General features: G+C 41.6%; 1 long non-coding RNA gene and 6 other non-coding genes across 7 annotated transcripts; 5 read left to right on the top strand and 2 right to left on the bottom strand.

Moving 5' to 3' along the window:
• Nucleotides 1-1,793: 1,793 nt before the first annotated feature.
• Nucleotides 1,794-1,867, top strand: TRNAT-AGU (transfer RNA threonine (anticodon AGU)). The gene has a single exon. It is a non-coding gene; the product is annotated as a tRNA-Thr (tRNA).
• A 3,144-nt stretch (nt 1,868-5,011) lies between these two features.
• Nucleotides 5,012-15,343, top strand: LOC145518516 (uncharacterized). The gene is made up of 2 exons (XR_014062948.1): nt 5,012-6,457; nt 13,236-15,343. It is a non-coding gene; the product is annotated as an uncharacterized LOC145518516 (long non-coding RNA).
• Nucleotides 5,201-5,273, top strand: TRNAV-AAC (transfer RNA valine (anticodon AAC)). Its single transcript has one exon. It is a non-coding gene; the product is annotated as a tRNA-Val (tRNA).
• TRNAM-CAU (transfer RNA methionine (anticodon CAU)) lies at nt 6,157-6,228 on the top strand. Its single transcript has one exon. It is a non-coding gene; the product is annotated as a tRNA-Met (tRNA).
• Nucleotides 12,756-12,827, bottom strand: TRNAQ-CUG (transfer RNA glutamine (anticodon CUG)). Its single transcript has one exon. It is a non-coding gene; the product is annotated as a tRNA-Gln (tRNA).
• Nucleotides 15,344-16,657: 1,314 nt separating the features above from the next.
• Nucleotides 16,658-16,729, bottom strand: TRNAQ-UUG (transfer RNA glutamine (anticodon UUG)). Its single transcript has one exon. It is a non-coding gene; the product is annotated as a tRNA-Gln (tRNA).
• A 2,878-nt stretch (nt 16,730-19,607) lies between these two features.
• TRNAM-CAU (transfer RNA methionine (anticodon CAU)) lies at nt 19,608-19,680 on the top strand. Its single transcript has one exon. It is a non-coding gene; the product is annotated as a tRNA-Met (tRNA).
• Nucleotides 19,681-23,152: the final 3,472 nt, after the last annotated feature.

Genomic DNA, 23,152 nt, shown 5'->3' with positions numbered 1-23,152 from the left:
ACTCTTTGCCACTCCATGGACTGCAGCCCGCCAGGCTTCCTTGTCCTTCTCTATCTTCCGCGGAGTCTGCTCAAATTCATGTCCACTGATGCTACCTAACCAACTCATCTTCTGCTGTCCCCTTACTCTTCTGCCCTTAATCTTTGGCAGCATCAGGGTTTTTTCCAATGAGTCAGCTTTTCTCATCAGGAGGCCAAGGTATTGGAGCTTCAGCTTCAGCATCAGTCCTTCCAATAAATATTCAGGGTAGATTTCCTTTGGGATTGACTGGTTTGATCTTCTTGCTGTCCAAGGGGCTCTCAAGGGTCTTCTCCAGCACCGCAGTTCAAAAACATTAATTCTTCGGCGCTCAGCTTTCTTTACCGTACAACTCTCACATCCATACACGACTACTGGAAAAACCAAAGCTTTGATTGTATGGACCTTTGTCGGCAAAGTAGTGTCTCTGCTCTTTAATACTCTATGTTTGTCATAACTTTCCTTCCGAGGAGCAAGCATCTTTTAATTTCGTGGCTGCAGTCACTGTCCACAGTGATTTTGCAGCTCAAGAAAACAAAATCTGTCACTGCTTCCACTATTTCCCTTATATTTATCCTGAAGTGATGGGACCAGATGCCATGATCTTAGTTTTTTTAATGTTGAATATCAAGCCAGGTTTTTACTCTCCTCTCCAGCTGGCTTGGTACTCCCATCTCTTTAGGAATTTTCCTCAGTTTTTTTTGTGATCCACACAGTCAAAGGCTTTTGCATAGTCAATGAAGCAGAAGTAGATGTGTTTTTGGAATGCTATGATCCAATAAATATTGGCAATTTGATCTCTGGTTTCTCTGCCTGTTTGAAACCCAGCTGGTACGTCTGGAAGTTCTAAGTTCAGGTACTGCTGGCTACAGACAGGAAGTCTAGAACTTCAAATGCTTCCAGAAAAGACAGCACTTGTGACAATGTGGAATCCAATCTTTGCACTCAAAAGTATCCCCCAGAAGACTTACTTCAAATGCAGATTCCAGAACCCCTCTTGCAATGATCCTTTAATAAATAGGGTAGATTTCAAGAATCTTCATTTTACCAAGGACTCCAAGGTAATCCTGACATCAACTGTCTTAAATGGCAACAGTCATGTAGGAGTGCTGAAAGTTGTCATGGGGAATTTAAGGATCCATGAAAGAAGCTTCCAAATAGGATTTATGTATCTGGAGGAGACAGAGCTGAAATGAAATCCTGAAGCACAAGTTGGAATAGAATGAATTAATATTGAACACCTAATGTGTGAAAGTCTCTCAGGTAACCAAGAGAAACCCCACAATGAAAGGGTCATGTCAGTTGTACCAGATAAGCAAAGAGGGTCCAAGGACAACTGTTCAAGTTTCTGGGGCAGTTCAATTTTTACTTGTGGCTCAGCTGGTAAAGAATCCGTCTGCAATGTGGGAGACATCGGTTGGATATCTGGGTTGGAAAGATCCCCTAGAGAAGGAACGGCTATCCCCTCCAGGATTTTGGCCTGAAGAATTCCAGTCACTGAGGTCGCAAAGGCTGAGAGACTTTCACTTCCTTTTCAATCTTTACTTTAACTGTTTGAACTGCCTCGGTCCACAACCAGATCTTTCTTTTTGATAAATTCATGGAAAAGAAATGGCCCCCTCAAGTCCTTTGGCTGTTCAATTCTGATTTTGAATCTCTGGTCAGATCAAATTTCCATTCCCAGAAGACATTCCTGTTCAAGTGTACTTCGTAGTTAAAGCTCGACGAAACCGCTGAAATGAAAAACAACACGTTGTGGCTTTATTTACTATGGGGGCTTCGTGGCTTAGTTGGTTAAAGCGCCTGTCTAGTAAACAGGAGATCCTGGGTTCGAATCCCAGCGAGGCCTTTCTCTTCTTGGCTTCATAAGGTAAAATCCTTGAAAGCAAACTCCATGTTCAATCTTCAAAGGCTGCTGGAGAAGGTATTTTGAAGACAAGCAAAGAAGCAGGACTTAGAATTATTGGATTGTTTTCCGGTTGAGTTAACATTTTGAGTAACAATCGTTTAGCAGATGTGTCATTTGCAAATATTTTTTCTCTGTCTTGTCTTTTCATTTTTGTTAAAATGTCTTTCACAGAGCAAGTTTTTAAATTTTAATGAAGTTCACCTTTAACTCTTTCAGTAGATAAACAGTTTTCCTAGCACCATTAGTTGAAAAGACTGTAATTTCTCCATTGAATGGTCTTGGCACTCTTGTCAAAAGCCAACTGATCATATATGCAAGAATTTACTTGTGGGGTCTCTATTCTATTTCATTGGTCTATATATCTGGCTAGATGTCAGGACCACATGGATTTGGTTACTGTAGCTTTAAAGTAAGTTGTGAGATTAGGAAGTGAGAGGGCTCCAAATTTATTCTTCTTTTTCAAGATCTTTTTGGCTATTTGTGGTTCCACAAGAGTCAACGTTAATTTTAGGATGGATTTTTTTTAATCTCTAAAAAAATATTGGGATTTTGATAGGGATTGCATTAAAACTGCAGGTCACTTTGGGCTTTATTGATATCATAACCATATTAGTCTTACAATTCATGAATACAGATATCTTTCCATTCACTGATATCTTCTTTAATATCTTTTTTTTTCCTCTTTCTAAAGTTTTCTAGTTTTCAGTGTAAAACCTCTTCCTCCACCTTGATTAAATTCATTCCTAAACGTTTCATTCTTGTTGATGAAATTGTAAAAGGAACTGTTTCTTAATTTGTTTTGGATTGTTCATTGTAAGTGAATAAGCATGCAACTGATTTTTGTATGTTGAATTTTGTATCTTTCAATTTTGCTGAATTCTTTTATTAGCTCTAATGTGTGTGTGTGTGTGTGTAATCCTCAGCACTTTCTATGTATGACATTATATCTTTCTCTTGCCTACTTGCCCTGGCTAGAATTGATAATAGTATGCTGAACAGATGTAGTAAAAGTGAACACCTATGTCTTGTTCCAGGTATTAGAGAAAAAGCTTACACTTTTTCACCATTCAAGATGCTAACTGATTTTTTTATAAATGACTTTTATCATGAAGATAAAATAGTTTCCTGCTATCCTTAGTTTATTGATTTTTTTTATCATGAAAGAATGTTGTCAAATGCTTTTTCTGCATCTGTTGAGATGATCGTGCTCTTTTTTCCTTCATTCTGTTAATATGTTAAACCTCCCTTACATTCCAGGAATGTATCTTATTTGGCCATGGTATATAACAAACACAAGCTGGAATCAAGATTGCCAGGAGAAAGATCAATAACCTCAGATATGCGGATGACACCACCCTTATGGCAGAAAGTGAAGAAGAACTAAAGAGCCTCTTGATGAAAGTGAAAGAGGAGAGTGAAAAAGTTGGCTTAAAGCTCAATGTTCAGAAAACTAAGATCATGGCATCTGGTCCTATCACTTCATGGGAAATAGATGGGGAAACAGTGGAAACAGTGTCAGACTTTATTTTTTTGGGCTCCAAAATCACTGCTGATGGTGATTGCAGCCATGAAATTAAAAGACGCTTACTCCGTGGAAGGAAGGTTATGGCCAACCTAGATAGCATATTTAAAAGCAGAGACATTACTTTGCCAACAAAAGTCCGTCTAGTCAAGGCTATGGTTTTTCCAGTGGTCATGTATGGATGTGAGAGTTGGACGGTGAAGAAAGCTGAGCGCTGAAGAATTGATGCTTTTGAACTGTGGTGTTGGAGAAGACTCTTGAGAGTCCCTTGGACTGCAAGGAGATCCAATCAATCCATCCTAAAAGAGATCAATCCTGGTTGTTCATTGGAAGGTCTGATGTTGAAGCTGAAACTCCAATACTTTGGCCACCTCATGCTAAGAGTTGACTCATTGGAAAAGACCCTGATGCTAGGTAGGATTGGGGGCAGGAGGAGAAGGGGACGACAGAGGATGAGATGATTGGATGGCATCACTGACTCGATGGACACGGGTTTGGGTAGACTCCGGCAGTTGGTGATGGACAGAGAGGCCTGGCGTGCTGCAATTCATGGGGTTGCAAAGGGTTGGACACGACTGAGCGACTGAACTGAACTGATATAACATGTTGCCATATTCAGTTTGCTAACATTTTGTTGAGGATTTTTGCATCTATGTTCATCAGGGATATTGATCTGCAGTTTTCTTTTCTTTTAATGGCTTTGATATTAAGGGAATGCAGTCCTCACAGAATGAGTTATGTTCCCTTCTTTTCAATTTTTTTGGAAGAGTTTGAGAGGGATTGTGTTAAATCTTCTTTAAATGTTTGGTAGAATCTACCAGTGAAAATGTCTAGGTTGGGCTTTTCTTTGTTGTAATTTTTTTGATTAGTGCTTCAATATACTTAACAGTCATTGGTCTGTCAAAATATCTGTTTCTTCATGTTTCAGTTTTGGTAAATTGTGTGTTTCTGGGAATTTGTCCATTTCATTTAGGTTATCCAATATACAGTCATACAATTTTTCATAGTGTTGGCTTGTAATATTTTTATTTGTGCAAAATCTGTAGTAATATTCCCACTTGCATTTCTAATTTTAGTAATTTGAATATCCTCTTTATGTTTTTCTTTATAAATCTAGCTAAACATTTGTCAATTTTGCTGAACTTTTCAAAGAGCCAAATTTTGGTTTCATTGATATTTTTTCTATTGTTTCCTGCCTGCGCTTTCTGATTGCCCGTCTTACCTGAGTGCCTGCCCTGTGGATTTACAACTTGCTTATCCAGTCCCCACAACTGGCACTCCCCAGTTTCTTCAATAAATAACCCCACCTCCCAATATAAAAATGTTTTCTTGATGATTCTACACAAATTGACCACCTCTGAGTAACCAGCAGGCGTATCAACAATATTCCCAAAACTTTCTAGTAACTACCCACTCTACCTACTCCCAGGGAACCACTATTCTGACTTCTAACAATGCAAAAGCGTCTTGCCTACATTGTAATGTAAACAATTGGCGTCATAGAATACATTCTCTTTTGCGCGTGGTTTCTTTTGGTCAGCAGGTCTGTGAAGTTCATTCCTATACGTTATGGACTATTCGTTCTTGTTGCGTTATAGTTTCTCACGCTAACAGACCTAGGCAATTGCAGATGAGCACTTGGAAAGTTTCTATTCTCTCGACTATCGATCGCTGGATATTCTGGTAAATAGCTCTGGATTATGGACATGCTTTCATCCATCCTGACCAAAAAAATTGCTTCGCGCAGTCTTGTTTCCGTAGTGTAGTGGTTATCACGTTCGCCTAACACGCGAAAGGTCCCCGGTTCGAAACCAGGCGGAAACATCGTCTTTTACTTGAGGTTTCCAATTGACCACACGGTAACTTTGTTTATCTTTAAACACAGGATCCTTCTTCAGTAGCGCGAACAAGAACAAAGTACCAAGCCACAGTGAAATTCGCACTGACAACTGAGAACCGCCAGCGGAGTGTTTTCATTCAGATTCTCTCTTGAGGTTTACAGAGAAGTTGTTCCTTAACCAATACCCTACCTGTTCTGGGACTGGGAAAACAAGTATTTAATGAAGATACAGAAACTCCTGAAGGGACAGGAGGAAGATGGTGAAAAGAGCAAGAGGAAAGTTGCGGAAGTTATTTGGCAGACAGAGCACAAGATGAAAGGCGTCAGAGGTTTCTATCCAGGCCTTTGGTCTGGGAGATCCAGCATTCGCTGAGGACGAGAGAAAACTGTAGACATGGCCTCAAAGGGATAGAAACCCCTTTTCATGAAGCTAAGGGCAGAGGCCTGAGAGGGTAAACCAGGTGCCCGTGAAGAGGAAAATGGCAGTTAGTTAGTAAATATATGGAAATGCTGCTTCTAGTTTCCTCAGGGAAACTTTCTTGAGGACGGGAAACAGAGCGAGCTAGTTAATATCCTTTCTCCTCAAGTCTGAATTCGTGCCTTCCTCGGTTATCCGTAAGGAAGGACTTCGAGGGCTTTGCTCATCTTGTTTCGAAGTTCCTCCTCTGAGCTCAGAGCAGCTCCTGAAAGAAAGATGTCGGATTTTTGGCAGATTGGGAAAGCGCAACATGGAGGGGAGTACTGAGGTCATTTAATTCTCGGGGAAATTGATCTCAGGCCAAGGAAAGAGGGAGAAAAAATATGTATTCTGACAGAGTAGCTGATCTTTAAGATGGCAAGAAAGAGGACAAACTGCAATTAAGCCAGAGCAGAGTGGCGCAGCGGAAGCGTGCTGGGCCCATAACCCAGAGGTCGATGGATCGAAACCATCCTCTGCTAAGTGTTTTGCAAAGTCTCCAGTACAAGGCCTCTGAGAAAGTGTATTTCATTTCCTAAAGTTCACTTAGGGTTTAGCGTTTTCCTTCTTTCGCCTCAAATAACTGCACAATTTTCTTCTCGTTCAAAAGACAAGAGGCAAGTCTTATCTTTAGAGTAGAGGAAGAGTTGACAAATTTCATGTTTAGTTCCAACAAATTAACCTTTTGTGTTCCAGACACTATGCACTGAGGTAAGATATACTTTTTTATTTTCTTGCACACTTTCTTACACTCAAAGAAAAAACATTGTTATTTTGCCTGAGTTCATTGGTTGCTAAAAATCTATATTGCCTTTTTACTTGAGTGGGGGGTTTCAGGTTCCTTTCACTCTTTTGTTCATTCTTAGGCATGATTTATAACATTCAAGTTAATAGAAACATACTGTGAACTCTTCTCTGTAGCAATTAATGTTAAAACAATTGAGAAGACACCTTTTATACACTATCCCTGTTTATACTTACATAAACTGGATTCATGCAAATGTTATGAGAAAAAGAAGCAAACACCTTGCATGTGAAATGATAGAAAACAGTAGACTACATTTAAAATTTTTTTGTGCATAGGAATTCCATGGAGAAACTAGAAGAAAAATAGTTTTACTGATATATTTGCAAAAGAAATTGAGAGAAAATGTCCAATTAAAATACTTTAAAAAGAGTAACTATATATGACAAGAAAATATAAATTCTTCTAATCAATGAGATTTCACAGAAAAATATCAAAAGAAAAATATTAATAAAAATTTGCATGAGGTGCAGCTGTTTCATTCCTTTACTTCACTGGTGAATATGTACTTATTTGGCAAAACCAACCATTTTCAATTTATTTTGCTTGAATATTCCCCTGAAAGCATTTTTTACTGAAAATGTACAGGCACAGGAGATTTGTTGAGTAAACTGAGACATATAGACTCAGAGGAGAAGTACCATGCAGCTGCAAAAAAGATATGGAGTGATTTACAGGCGATATTGTTACTTATGTGAGAGGACGTACAGATGAAGATTTAATATGCTATCTTTTTATAGATGGAAGGGGAGTCAGGAAAAAATATGTATTTTCCCTTTTGAACAGAAAACAGCAAAGATAAACCAGTGAAACTGGCTATATAAAAGTGTAGTAATAGTTCTGGGGTACATGAAGTATTGGGTTGTCCAAAAACTTCATTAAGACGTTATGGAAAAACCAGAACGAAGTTTTTGGCCAACCCAAATCAGGGCTGGTGGGAGAAATAGAAAAGGAACAGGAAATAGTGAAAGAGAGAAAAAAAATAGGCGAGTCACAGACTGTCCTTGAAGTGTGGACCATAGAAATCAAAAGATGTTCCTCAGAGATTGAACCCTTGGCTTTATTTGTGCAAACTATGCTTTCAGTTCAGTCACTCAGTCGTGTCTGACTATTTGCGATCCCATGCACTGCAGCACTCCAGGCCTCCCTGTCCATCACCAACTCCTGGAGTTCACTCAAACTAAAGTCCATTGAGTAGGTGATGCCATCCAACCATCTCATTCTCTGTTGTCCCCTTCTTCTCCTGCCTTCAGTCTTTCCAGCATGAGGGTCTTTTCCAGTGAGTCAGTTCTTCCCATCAGGTGGCCAGTGTATTGGAGTTTCACCTTCAGCATCAGTCCTTCCAATGAATATTCAAGCCCAATTTCCTTTAGGATGGACGGGTTGGATGTCCTTGCTGTCCAAGGGATGCTCAAGAGTTTTCTCCAACACCACAGTTCAAAAGCATCAATTCTTTGGTGCTCAGCTTTCTTTATAGTCCAACTTTCGCATCCATACATGACTACTGGAAAAATGATAGCCTTGACTAGATGGGCCTTTGTCGGCAAAGTAATGTGTCTGCTTTTTAATATGCTGTCTAGGTTGGTCATAGCTTTTCTTCCAAGGAGTAAGCATCTTTTAATTTCATGGCTGCAGTCACCATCTGCAGTGATTTTGGAGCCCAAAAAAATAAAGTTTGTCAGTGTTTCCACTGTTTCCTTATCTATTTGCCGTGAAGTGATGGGACCGGATGCCATGATCTTAGTTTCCTGAATGTTGTTTTAAGTCAACTTTTTCACTCTCCTGTTTCACTTTCATCAAGAGGCTCTTTAGTTCTTTTTTGCTTTCTGCCATAAGGGTGGTGTCATCTGTATATATGAGGATATTGATATTTCTCCCGGCAATCTTGATTTCAGCGTGTTCTTCATCCAGTCCAGCATTTCTCATGATGTACTCTGCATATAAGTTAAATAAGTAGGGTGACAATATACAGCATTGACATACTCCTTTCCCTATTTGGAACCAGTCTGTTGTTACATGTCCAGTTCTAACTGTTTCTACAGATTTCTCAGAGTGCAGGTAAGGTGATCTGGTAGTACCATCTCTTGAATTTTCCACAGTTTATTGTGATCCACACATTCAAAGGCTTTGGCATAGTCAGTAAAGCAGAAGTAGATGTTTTTCTGGAACTCTCTTGCTTTTTCAATGATCCAACAGATGTTGGCAATTTGATCTCTGGTTCCTCTGCCTTTTTTAAATCCAGCTTGAACATCTGGAAGTTCATGGTTCACATACTGTTGAAGCCTGGCTTGGAGAATTTTGAGCATTACTTTACTAATGTGTGAGATGAGTGCAATTGTGCGGTAGTTTGAGCATTCTTTGACATTACCTTTCTTTGGGACTGGAGTGAAGACTGACCTTTTCCAGACCTGTGGCCACCGCTGAGTTTTCCAAATTTGCTGGCATATTGAGTGCAGCACTTTCATAGCATCATCTTTTAGGATTTGAAACAACTCAACTGGAATTCCATCACCTCCATTAGCTGTGTTTGTAATGATGCTTCCTAAGGCCCACTTGACTTCACATTCCAGGATGTCTGCCTCTAGGTGAGTGATCAGACCGTCGTGTTTATCTGGGTCGTGAAGATCTTTTTTGTATAGTTCTTCTGTGTAGTCTTGCCACCTCTTTTTAATATCTCCTGCTTCTGTTAGGTCCTTACCATTTCTGTCCTTTATTGTGCTCCTCTTTGCATGAAATGTTCCCTTGGTATCTCTAATTTTCTTGAAGAGATCTCTAGTCTTTCCCATTCTATTGTTTTCCTCTAATTCTTTGCGTTGATCACTGAGGAAGGCATTCTTATCTCTCCTTGCTATTCTTTGGGGCTCTGCATTCAAATGGGTATATCTTTCCATTTCTCCTTTGCCTTTCACTTCTCTTCTTTTCATAGCTGTTTGTAAGGCCTCCTCAGACAACCATTTTGCCTTTTTGCATTTATTTTTCTAGGGATGGTCTCAATCACTGCCTCCTGTACAATGTCACGAACCTCCGTCCATAGTTCTTCAGGAACTAATGGACTAACCATCAGATCTAATCCCTTGAATTTATTTGTCACTTCCACTGTGTAATCGTAAGGGATTTGATTTAGGTCATACCTGAATGGTCTAGTGGTTATCCCTACTTTTTCCAATTTAGATCTGAATTTGGCAATAAGGAGTTCATGATCTGAGCCACAGTCTGCTCCCGGTTTTGTTTTTGCTGACTGTATAGAGCGTCTCCATCTTTGGCTGCAAAGAATATAATCAATCTGATTTCAGTATTGACCATCTGGTGATGTCCATGTGTAGAGTCATCTCTTGTGTTGTTGGAAAATGGTGTTTGCTATGACCAGTGCATTCTCTTGGCAAAACTCTGTTAGCCTTTGCCCTGCTTCATTTTGTACTCCAAGGCCAAATTTTCCTGTTACTCCAGGTATCTCTTGACTTCCTACTTTTGCATTCCAGTCCACTATGATGAAAAGGACATCTTTTTCTGGGTGTTAGTTCTAGAAGTTCTTGTAGGTCTTCATACAACTGTTCAACTTCAGCTTCTTCAGCATTACTGGTCGGGGCATAGACTTGGATTACTGTGATATTGAATGGTTTGCCTTGGAAACGAACAGAGATCAATCCGTCATTTTTGAGATTGCATCCAAGTACTGCATTTTGGACTCTTTCATTGGCTATGATGGCTACTCCATTTCTTCTGAGGGATTCTTGCCCACAGTAGTAGGTATAATGGTCATCTGATTTAAATTCACCCATTCCAATCCATTTTAGTTTTCTGATTCCTAAAATGTTGACGTTCACTCTTGCCTTCTCCTGTTTGACCACTTCCAATTTGTCTTGATTCATGGACCTAACATTCCAGGTTCCTATGCAATATTGCTCTTTGCAGCATCAGACTTTACTTCCATCACCAGGCACATCCACAGCTGGGTATTGTTTTTGCTTTGGCTCCATCCCATCATTCTTTCTGGAGTTATTTCTCCACTGATCTCCAGTAGCATACTGGGCACCTACTGACCTGGGGAATTCATCTTTCAGTGTCCTATCTTTTTGCCTTTTCATACTGTTCATGTGGTTCTCAAGGCAAGAGTACTGAAGTGGTTTGCCATGCCCTTCTCCAGTGGGCCACGTTTTGTCAGAACTCTCCACCATGACCCATCCATCTTGGGTGGCCCTACACAGCATAGCTCATAGTTTCACTGAAAGAGAGAAACTATGCTTTATCACATCTTAAAGATCTCAAACAAATGTTGAAACCTTTATGACCTATAATTTTTATTTTCTGGATCTCTTCAAAGCCTTCAGGGTTCACCAAGGAAAAGACAGTGTTTAATGGCACCAACACCTTTACTGTAAGTAAGATAACTAAATAGAGATCCAAAGGACTGAAACCTAACTCCTGAGATTTCTGTACTCCAGGCTATCTTGTTTTTATGTATGCTTATTCCATGTGTTCTCAACTTTTACCAGAAGCTTGAAATTACAAAATGCAGCATTATTTGAACCTCCAACCTCCCCTTCTTTATCTTCTTATTCCCCTTCACCTGAAAATGTCAAATGCCCTAGGAGAAGAATGGTTTATGGGCAGTAAAATGTATTAAAATCTAATCAAAAGATCCTAGCACTGTCATAAGTATACATAAAGGGAAATAAATTTATAAAATAGATAAAAATAATATAGAAATTAATGTGACAAAGTTGATATTTCATTTCAGTAGGTAGGCAAAGATAATTTTAAAATAAACTGTGATGACATAACTAACTTTGCCTATGGCAGAAAACAGAGATGAACATTTACCTTCAACAAGTAACAAATCACATTTCAGATTGATTAGTGATTTAAATACAAAATATAAAATAATAAAGCATGTAGGTGCAATTAATAAGAGAACTCAGAAGAAAAAAAAACATTTACTTGGAAACTGTAGCATAAGAAATGTTTGAGGAACTAAGGCTTAGTAAAAATATGCTTTGGTGAAAACCTACAAAAAAGTAAGCGATCTTAAATGGCAAATTCACATAAGAAAGAAATCCACCTGAAAATTAGAAATAAATGGGTCTTAGAATGAGATGATGATGAGGGGGCTGCTTTGGTTATTACTTCCTTGTTTTAACCTAGGACAGTATCCTTAAGCTATCTTCATTTCTTAGAGTCTTTATGAATTGTCATAATATTCTGATGCTCTCACATTGTTTTCTGGTGGTCTTCTAAATTGTTTCTTCATAAGTTTAAATCATCCTACAGAATATAATTGCCAACATTTTCATAATGTAGTTGGTAAAATTTGAACATTAAAATAGTCCAGGCCATCACTGAATTTTATCCATTGGTACCCAAGAGCAATTTGATATACGCTGCTGCTGCTGCTGCTAAGTCACCTCAGTCATGTCCGACTCTGTGCGACCCCATAGATGGCAGCCCAGCAGGCTCCGCTGTCCCTGGGATTCTCCAGGCAAGAACACTGGAGTGGGTTGCCATTTCCTTCTTCAATGCATGAAAGTGAAAAGTGAAAGTGAACTCACTCAGTCGTGTCCGACTCTTAGCGACCCTATGGACTGCAGCCTACCAGGCTCCTCCGTCCATGGGATTTTCCAGGCAAGAGTACTGGAGTGGGGTGCCATTGCCTTCTCCGTTGATATATGCTAGCATCCTTTAAAAGTATACTTGGTATACTTTTATTTAACAGTCAAACAGTGTTCATGAATTCTTTTTCTCTTTCAAAGGTATTTCTATTTTATAGCTACCATGAAATTTTATCCCTCCATATTGCAGTTTTCTATGCTTAAATGCTGTGACTGATTATTATATTACTCTGAAACAGAAAAATATATTAATGAATGATGAATATAATTTTAACTATTTCTGGTGTCTGTTTTGTATTTCAAGAGTCTCTTCCCTCCCCCAGTTTAAGTTGTTTTCAAGTTTAATAGTAGCAAGTGGCCTATAAAAAGTAAAGATGTAATTTTTGAGAAGCATTTAGTATACGAAAAGAAAATTTGTGTTTGAACTTAGTAAGAGGGATAGCACTTTTTTCCTAGCCCTGGTGTCTGCGGGTGAAAGCTTCCAGGGGTTGCAATGAGAAGACTTTCATAGAAATAACTGTTATCAGAAATTTACAGAGATAAGTGTTATCAGAAATTTACAGAGAGGCTATGTGAAATCATATAAAAACAGATTTTCAGGTCCCACCGAGATTTGAACTCGGATCGCTGGATTCAGAGTCCAGAGTGCTAACCATTACACCATGGGGCCCGCCCTGACCGCCTGACTCCTAAATTCTTTGATGATATAATTCTTCCTCCCTAAGAACCTTGATGTGGTTTTCTAAAGGGTAGAAATACATTTTGCATTTCCTCCTCTAGGATTAAGTCATGAACCCTTACTTGTTACATGACTGTATCTATCTTCTAAGCCAGACTCTACTGGAAAACATTGCCTGCCTAAAGTTAGGAATCCTCCTCTCCACCCACCGATTCCCACGGAGTGCTCGGTTTTATGACAACAGTTTTGTACTGTTACTTCACCGAAGGCTCACAGTTGTCTTACGAGATGGGGATCATTATCCCTATTTTACAGATGAATAACCTGAGGCAGAGACCTGTTGTCTTTCACCCTTCTCTCTCAGATTCTGTTACTTCACGGAAAATCGTCTTTTTCTAGGGTGGTAAGCTGAAGCTCCAATACTTTGGCCACCTGATGCGAAGAACTGACTCATTGGAAAAGACCCTGATCCTGGAAAGATTGAAGACAGAAGGAGAAGGGGACGACAGAGGATCAGATGGTTGGATGGCATCACGGACTCGATGCGCATGAGTTTGAGCAAGCTCCAGGAGTGGACAGGGAAGGCTGGCGTGCTGCAGTCCATGGGGTGGCAAAGAGTCGGACACGACTGAGCAAGGGAACTGAACTAATCTACCTCTTTTGCGGACGCATTACGGAAAGATTTACTAGAGTCTCAGACGAGACACTGACGTTTAAGGAAAATTGAATTAAACATGCTTGGAAGATGCGATTGGAGTAAGATCCCTGCAGCCCTTGGAGCACAAGGCGGAGCGGGGGAGGTGAAGGGAAAAGGGAAGGAAAGGCCCTCGGGAGTCTTCCTAGGACCGAGTCCAGCCCCACGGTCCTACTTTCACCAACAGAAAATATGCAGACTCCCAAATGGACACAGAGAAGATTCCCCTGCTGCCACATTTGTTTCCCGCACACACATCGCCATCCACACTTGGTGAAAACCTGCAAGACAATCAGTTTCTGTGATGGGTCTTGGTGAATATTCTGAGTCTCATCCTAATCCAGTATCTTCACAAACTTCTCGGGCTGGCTTTTCGCGGGCTCAGAGAGCAACGATACCCAGCACAAGTTTAGCAGTGAGTACCTAGCGATTTCTTTAGCGGTACTGGGGAGTCTAGCTTTGCTCCAAGTAGTTTCCTGGAATTCGACGCCAGTCGGAAGACACTGACCTAGCTGAAATACTTTCATGATTTGCAGATTGGGATTGCGTTCCAGGATTTCAGATTTTAAACTGGAGGCGGGTTTCGGGGTCAGTGCGCCTCTAGTGGATTTAGACGGTGAAGCGCAACTCCCACTACCGGAGGAGAAAAATCACCGAAAACAAAAGGCCAGGTTTCTTGCAGGATTCCTTTACAGAAGGATTTTTTTCAGAGTGGCTTTTACTGGACAAAATCTTTAAATTAGTTATTTTCTGGAATGCTGGGTTGGGCGTTTTCCTCTAGAACAGGTGAAGAATGGCCAAGGACTGTTCGTTGTTTGCACAGAGTGAGTAGAAGACCCTCAGGAGAGACGGTAAAGATCCTCAGTTGGAGATTCTAAACTGTCAAAACCTGGCGGGTACAAGAAAAATGTCCTTACGAAGGAGATGCTTTAAAACCTGAGCGAGGAGAACCCGAGTAGATTCATCTTCCCTCGGCATAATTTAGTCAGCAACGGATACACCAGCTCGATGACATTTTCCAGCGCCCCAGAGAACAGTCCCAATTGCCTTGACTGCGCGGTGCCTGATTTGTTAACAAAAGTGCACCACGTGCAGAAAGAGGCCTTGACCTGTGCAGCAGCGGTGCCCCGTGTAGCAGAGAAAAGGCTTGTACTTCCCCAGTGTCACATCCTACAGCTTCCCCAGACTCACGCCCTCAGGCGAATGGTGATGAGGACAGCAAACAAGCCCTTCCGAGTAAGGAATGAATAAAGTGCAGCGTTCAGAGGCTAAGGTCTCCTTCCCGCATCCCCAGAAAGGGAAAAAGAACACCTTCAGATTAAATCCTCGCTTTCTGTGCAACATTCAAAAATCTTCAAGTGGAGGACAAATGTGTAATTAGCGCTTTTCAGAGGCTAGGCCCATGGCAGTCACTGGCCTCCCCCAGCCAATAGATAACCCAAAGTAGGCACAACCAGACTTTAGGATGACAGGACAAGCATGTAGTCAAAAGAGACTTTCTTTCCAAATTCTCATTCAAAAGTACAAAATTCCATGCTCCTATTACATATCCTTCCTCAACTCCAAATTGAGCTACTGCGGTGGCCTCATAAGACAAAGTGATGGTTGACATTCATCTTCAGGGAAGTTTCTGCTCCAGTCCTGGGCAAAGTCTGGTTCTTAGAATTTACTGTAGACTTGGGATCATTGAAGGAAAAGAGTGAGAAGAAATTTGGGAAAAAGCAGAGCAGAATGTTTTGGAACCAAACATGGACACAAGCTACCCTGGGTTCTGGGATGATCAAATCAGATTAGGTGAAACTTGATGCACTCAGCAAGTTTTTCTTTTCTCTTTATTTATTTTTTTGTTTGTTTCTTTTGGCTGCATATCTTACCGGATCTCAGTTCCCCAACCAGGGATAGCTTGGAATTTTAACCACTAGGCCGCCAGGGAACTCTACACTCAATATTTTTGAACTCCTAACAGGAGCCAGGGATTGTGGGACTGAGAAGTGAAGGGTGAACAAGGCCACAGTAGTGGTCTCTACCCTAGGAGATCTTCTGTCTAGAGCAGGAGGGAGGATTTATTCAACAAGCAATTAAAACGTGAGGTGGTAGGAGAAGGGGACATTTGGGTGCTGAGGAAACACAGAGGGGGCAGGAGAGCCTAGATAAAGGGAGCCAATGAAGGCCTGGGTAAGAAGGGCTGAAAGGTCTAAGTTGATATTTGAGGAATGAATAGAGAATCAGAACCGGGGGCAAAATGGAGGGCAAAAACGTTTTGCTGGTAGTAAATACGGAAAGGAAAAGAAGATGGTAGAGATAATTGTATCATGGCTTGTGACTAGAAGATATTTTGGAGGGATGAGTGTGACAGGAACGGTGACAACGAGGTTGGAGGTGTGGGCAGGTTAGGGCGACAGTCATGAAAATGTGGGGAACTGCCCCCAGCAAAGTGGAAAAAACTTGTCCAGTACTGGAATTCTCAAAGGTGATAGCAAGGGATGCTCACTCATGGGTTGCTACCCGCAGTTTGAAGAACAGTTCTACAAGATCAGCTTTGTGCAGAGGTATTCCTAGCATAAGTCTAAGTAAAAATTGAAGGGATTTGCAGCTATGACGGGACGAGGTGGCCTGAAAGTGTTAAGGGCCGGGATAGTCCATCTATCGTGCGCTGCTCCTGTGGGGTCAGATGCCTCCTCTGACCGCCCTCTGTGAAAAAGCCCAGCCCCGAGAGAGAACAGAACGGCTCCGTGTTTATCGCCTTCTAATCACAAATTTATCACGTCTCAGTTTAGACTCCCTTTTCCAGTTTTAGGGTAAAGTGGCCATTCTTTTAAAAACAAAGTTCTTTTGTCTGCTCACACAGATTTCTTTCTAGAAATAAAGCAAAGGGAGAGAGCGGAGAGACGGCGCCTCCGCATTCGGACCTGGGCAGAACTGGGCACTGGTTATAGAAGGGGCGGCTTCTCCTGGTGGTGCTGGATTCTGAAGACAGCTTCGCTCAGCAGCCGGCGGGCTCCGACTTCCCATCAGACTGTTACTGTTGCTCTTTAAGACTGACGAGTGGTGTGCTGGATTACAAGGGAAAAGACTGAGTTAAGGGACGAGATTGTAGAAGTAAAAGTCAATGCGGAAACAACCAGGAAGGTCCCACCGAGATTTGAACTCGGATCGCTGGATTCAAAGTCCAGAGTGCTAACCATTACACCATGGGGCCCACGAGGAAACAAGTTGAAAAGGTATCTCTTGTGGAAAATATTCATCTTTGAGGCACTAGATGCCAATTACCAAAATTTAAACAACATGATTCCCCCCCTCCCCCAATCCCCCAACCAAATTGTACCTTCTCCTGGAGGGGTAATTTTGAAAATGTGTGGGTGTTTTGGTTGTCTCAATGGCTTAGGGGCACAACTGGTTTTAAGGTCAGGGCGAGATGCTGGAAGCCCAGTGATGCTCAGGACATTCCTATACCAAGAATTATCCTTAGGACAGCATGACTTTTGTAAAACATTTTCATCTGAATTTTCAAGGACCTTTTCTAAGGGTGAAGTCCCTGCTTCCACCTTTGCACCCTCTCAATTATCTCCTTATATACAACTGGAAGTGCTGTGTGGGACCTTGTTAGGATTATGACTTTTATTCTGAGATAGGATGTCACAACTTCTGGTTAGGTGTCCTGGGGCACTCCTCTTTGGAGTGTATGAGACATCTGACCATTCTGAAGCCACCACACAGTTAGGGAGCCAGATTACATAAAAGTGCTCAGGCTGGAAATTCCCTGGTCATCCAGTGGGACTCTGCACTTCCACTGATGTGCAATCAGATTGGATCCCTGGTCAGGGAAAAAGATCCCACAAGTCGAGTGGCCAAAAAAAAAAGTGCTCTGAATGTTAGTCCTAGCCCACAGCCAGTGTCAATTGCCAGACAAGTGGGTGAAGATGCTTTTAGATAGTTCTAGCCCTCAGCAGTTGTCCCGTAAATCACAAGTCAATGATCTGCTACCTAAAGCCCCAGACGTCTTAGAGCTGATAGCCATTGCAGCTGTGCTCTGACCTAATTCCTGACCACAGAATTCATAAAGATTAATAAAATGCTTTGTGCCATCAAGTTTGGGCTGTTTGGCATGCAGGAACAGTAACCTGACCAGGTCTAGAAACAGGAATTTTCTTGACCTAATCTTTCAGTTTTGCCCAGTGAGAGTGTCCCCAGTATTTTGCCACCATAAGTAATGTGAACATCAGTGGCTTCCTATGGGCCAATTTGTTTGTCATATATTTTCAAAACTAATGTTTGTTCACAAAATTGGCAGGCTTGTGTGGGGTCTTGTGAGAGTGGGATGATTAAAAGTAAGAAAACTCCCCTCTTTAGATAACCATCCAAGTGCTATGTCCTTTCATTATATTAAGCTGTAAAAAGACATTGGTTGGCATGTCATTGACTCAGTGTACATTCTTGCCTCTGGGCTTGGTGCTGGGGTATGGCTGAGAACAAGACTCCTTTGGTAGAACCCACCTCTTCAGGAATGGTTTTATAACAATTTTATTGTTTGTTTTTCTGGATGTAGATCTTAACAGAGATGGAGTGATCTTCTCTTGCTTTGCAGGACATTTTTCTCAGCAGCTATTTAGAAAACTTGCAGGTTGTTGAGGTTGTATGCAGAAATAAGTTGAACAAAGAGAAAAAGATGAGAAGCTCAAAACTTCTTATCCCATGGCTCCCTCTGCTCCAGCCACAACAGCCTTTGGCAGTTCCCAAAACACACTAAGCAGGGACCTGGTTTGGGTACTTGTTCCTTTTGCCCAGAACAGATTCCGCCAGGTAAGTGACTCACCACTTTATGCCAATGACTCCTCTGTGAGGCCTTGTCCACATACCTTCCTTAAAATTACCTTTCCCAACGTCCTAACTCTTTCCTTTCTTTATTTTTATCCACATCACCTATTAAGGAGCTGATATATTAAGAACTTTATTAATTTATTTATTATCTGGCTGTCAAAAGTGACCTAATGTGTTGTCAGATTCCCTTTCTCCCTGTCCAATATGAAATTCTGTGCCAGTATTTGAAACTACTATCTGTTTTCAGCTAATAAAAATGTGGGAGTGTCACTTGATTTGTAAGAGACAGGTCCATGAAGTCCAAAAATTAGACATTGTTGCAGAGTCCTTAAATAAAGATCAATGCAGTTTGCAATTCTGATTCCCTGGTTGCAAAGGTAAGAATGTTGTATTTGACATCTCTTTTTAACTGGTTAAGAAAAGGACTACTAGTTCCCCAATGGATCAGTGGTACTTTCTCTGTCTCCATCATGCTCAGAAAAACAAAGGAACATCTATGATTGCTAGATAAGTTAACAAATAATGTGAGAGTCTGCTTCATTTAAATGACCATACAATGTTAAACAGGCATCTAGAATCATAACTATTTCAGAATCTTATTTAATAAACTCTTCATGGTTCATACCTAGAGGTTTTATACTGAAGTCCTATCATTGTTTTGCGAAGCGTACTCATGATACAGAATGAAGCCCTTGGTGTAACATCAGACTGTTTGCTCAACCCTTTTGCCCACTCCTGTAGATGTTAGTCCCACCAACATTCCCAGTGCCTTGAATGTGACACCTACCTTCTTACTTCATCTGCCCAGAATGCTGTTTTGTGCACCACTCCCCTCTGCTGGTAACTATTATTTATTCTTTGCTCCTTGGGTTTTCCATGTACATCTCTACTGAAGCATTTATTATCTTATTTCATTTGTTTATGGACAATGTGCACATATGACTAAAAATGCAAAGTGCGTAAAAACATCACAATCAAAAAAGATTTTCTATCCATCCCTTCTCCTAGGCTATCCAGCATCCTTTCCACAAAAATAACCAATATTAGCAATTTGTGTAGTAGTCTTCTAGAAATATTCTACATTCATACAAACACATATATACAAAAATCTACTGCACATTATCCTGTATCTTGCTTTTGGCACTTGACAGTAAATCATGGAGATCATCACCTATCAATACTTGAGGAAGCCACATAGTGGTTACAAATATGGATTCTGAAGCTAGACTACTTTTGAATAACCACATGCTTCTGTATCTGCCTCCTTAGCGCAGTAGGCAGCGCGTCAGTCTCATAATCTGAAGGTCCTGAGTTCGAACCTCAGAGGGGGCAGTACTTTTTAAGGCTTCTCGGGAGACCCGAGGCTCGAGCCCTGAGTGTGGAAGATCTCCTGGAGAAGGAAATGGCAACTCACTCCAATATTCTTGCCTGGAAATTTTCATGGACAGGGAGCCTGGTGGAGCACAGTCTATGGGGTCGCTAAGAGTGGGGGCACGACTGTTACTAGCTGTACATTTACAGGTAGGTTTCTCATCCTCTCTGGACCTGTATTTTATAATCCGTAAAACAAGCATAAATAGTAATTTAGCTCAAAATATTGTCATAAAGAATAAGTGATTTAATGTATACAAGGACATTTTGGGATTTCCTCGATGGCTCAGCAGGTAAAGAATCCGCCTGCAATGCAGGAGACACAGGAGACCATGGGTTTGATCCCTGCGTGGGGAAGATCCCTTGAAGAAGGAAACGGCAACCTATCCCAGTATTCTTGCCTGAAAAGTCTCATGGACAGAGATGAATCTGGTGGGCTACAGTTCAAACGGTCGCAGAGTCAGTCACGGCAAAGCACACAAGGGAAATTTTAGGACATTATCTGGCACACACTAAGCAATAAATATTGCTACTAGTATTATGCAAAAGAGCCTTCAGATTTGTTTTTACCTGCAGGTAGAATGATATACTGTAATGTTTTACTTTATTGTTCACCATTCAGATTACTTCTAGTCTTTGGTACTACAAACTGGGCTGCTTGGTAAACTCTGTAACATATCATTTTCACACTTTCAAAAATGGTAAATTCCTAGAGATGAGGTTGCTGGGATAGAGATATGTGTGTTTTTAAATAGCTGGATACCGCCCACATTTCCTGTATGAAAGTTCTCCCAGCTTTCAAGGCTACCAGCAGTGACGGAGAATTGAGCTCAAGAACAGCCTTATTCGGAATTTTCCATTCCTATCCCAGCATACAGTGACTAGCCTGTAGTGAATAGTAGATGCTGAATAATATCTACTAGTTAACTGGATTAAAGGATGGTTTAGGAAATACAGTTGGGTTTGGGTGGCAGCAAGAACATTTAAAATCCCTTTGGCATTAAATCTCATTTAAACATTTAGAATCTTGTTTGCTGTTATTCATTGAAGATTATTAGAAGACAAAATAGAAATAGTTAATTTTTACTGATCATTTTGAGCAGTTTTACTATTACAGAGATTTCTTTTAGAACCTGGAAAAAGAAAAACAAAAAAGCATTATTGAAAGTTTGTTAATACTGTAAGGAGAAGGCAATAGCAACCCACTCCAGAGTTTTTGCCTGGAAAATCCCATGGACGGAGGAGCTTGAAGCAACAGGGTGTGTGTGTGTGTGTGGGGGGGGGGGGTTAATAATAGAAAATTGTCTAGAATCCCGCTGATTTACTGGCTTTCCAGTAGAAAAAAAGGCTTTATTAATTAAAGTCTTCATATTTATTATCTCATGTGATTCTGATACATATGCAAAGATACAGGAGAGAAAAGGAGAACAGAACATTGAGTGACCAAGAGCTACTAAACTCTCTCTAAATTTATCATCTCAATTTTCGAGTTACTTCCATTTTAAAGAGGAAAGGTTTGGTGATTCATACCTTACATAGCCTGTGGCAAGACACAGTCAAGAAGTGGCCTAGTTGGGCTAAGAATATAGTACAGCACTCAAAACATGGTTAATGCCCAATAACTTTGAATACATGAACACTCATGCTGTAGGAGTGGCTAATAAAAACAAAGTCCTGTTTCAGAGCTTTACTGTCACTTTGTTTTCAGAGGTGGTGATTATGACCTAAGACAGGCAGTGGATCCTACTGCTAAGAGCATGGACTTTAAACTTGGCTGCCTAAATCCCATTCACCCTAAAATTTTGTGTGACCTTTGGTAAATTACTTGTGTTTTGCCTTGAGATGATGGAGATGATACTACCTACTTCGTAGAACTGTCCTCACAATCTAGCATACGTTGTTCAGGTCAGTTCAGTCGATCAGTCGTGTCCGACTCTTTGCGACCCCATGAATCGCAGCACGCCAGGCCTCCCTGTCCATCACCAACTCCCGGAGTTTACCCAAACCCATGTCCATCGAGTCAGTGATGTCATCCAACCATCTCATCCTCTGTCGTCCCCTTCTCCTCCTGCCCCCAACCCGTCCCAGCATTAGGGTCTTTTCCAATGAGTCAGCTCTTCGCATGAGGTGGCCAAAGTATTGGAGTTTCAGCTTCAACATCAGTCCTTCCAATGAACACCCAGGACTGATCTCCTTTAGGATGGACTGGTTGGATCTCCTTGCAGTCCGAGGGACTCTCAAGAGTCTTCTCCGACACCACAGTTCAAAAGCATCAATTCTTCGGCGCTCAGCTTTCTTCACCGTCCAACTCTCACATCCATACATGACCACTGGAAAAACCATCGTTAGCACACTGTAATATGTCACATTGTACATGGTGTGTTTGCGAACAGTGCCTTTCACAGAGTAGAATACTCAGAGTGGTTAAATTTTTCCATGGCCACATAGCAAGTGGTGGAGCTGGGGCCAGAAGTTGGTCCTTCCATTTCTAATCCAATTCAGGCTCCGAGCTTCACTACATCTTGTGCCTACATCTGCAGTTAGGCAAGTAGCAACTGGAGATCCACGTTCACCGGTCAATCTCCTTTTCGTGCCCAATACATCTCTGAATCCACAGGATCCTTTCTTCCTTCCACGGGTACCATAACGTCAGCCTCACCTTATCCAAGAGAACTCTGCTACTTTCGGAGCAGCCTCGGCTAGTATCTCCTTCTCCGCCTTTGTTTGAAACAAGGAAGCGGGAAAAACGAGAACTGCGAATTTGTCCCGCCGAATTTCTCTAGTTTTCAATTTGGTCCGAAAAATGCAGCTAAACGCTTGGCTTCCCCCCCCCTTGAAAGTACATCTCCGCCACCCCCACCCCACCCCCACCCCACCCCCACCCCACCCCACCTCACCCCCACCCCACCCCCACCCCACCCCCACCCCACCCCCACCCCACCCCACCTCACCCCCACCCCACCCCCACCCCACCCCCACCCCACCTCACCCCACCTCACCCCACCTCACCCCACCTCACCCCACCTTTGTCTTTAGAACTTCGATTTATGTGTACTCTCAACCTGTCAAGGCAGTGGCAAGGCGAGGAGGAACTATAAATTACGGTAAGCCACAGTAAGTTCCTGTGTGCCAACATTCACGGCATCACCATGCCCTCCATCCGGCGCCTGGCCCGCAGGGGTGGTCAAGGCATCTTTGATCTCGGCTACAGAGAGACCCGCGGGGTGCTGAAAATCTTATTAGAAAAAGTGAACATGACCCCAAAACGTTTACCCAACATGCTAAGGGCAAGACGGTCACCGCTGTGGACGCTGTCCTCTCAAGGGTCAGGGAAGCACCCTCTGGCTTCAGCGGCTGATTGCATTGCAACTTGTATTGCCATTCTCACTTGTAAAAGTTCGTCTCAGGGGTGTCTATCTTTTAAGGAGTTAGA

The sequence above is a fragment of the Giraffa tippelskirchi genome, chromosome 8 (genome assembly GCF_054371585.1).
Source record: "Giraffa tippelskirchi isolate mGirTip1 chromosome 8, T2T-mGirTip1v1.2.pri, whole genome shotgun sequence".
NCBI classification, from domain to species: domain Eukaryota; kingdom Metazoa; phylum Chordata; class Mammalia; order Artiodactyla; family Giraffidae; genus Giraffa; species Giraffa tippelskirchi.
This window is presented reverse-complemented; position numbering and strand designations above follow the sequence as displayed.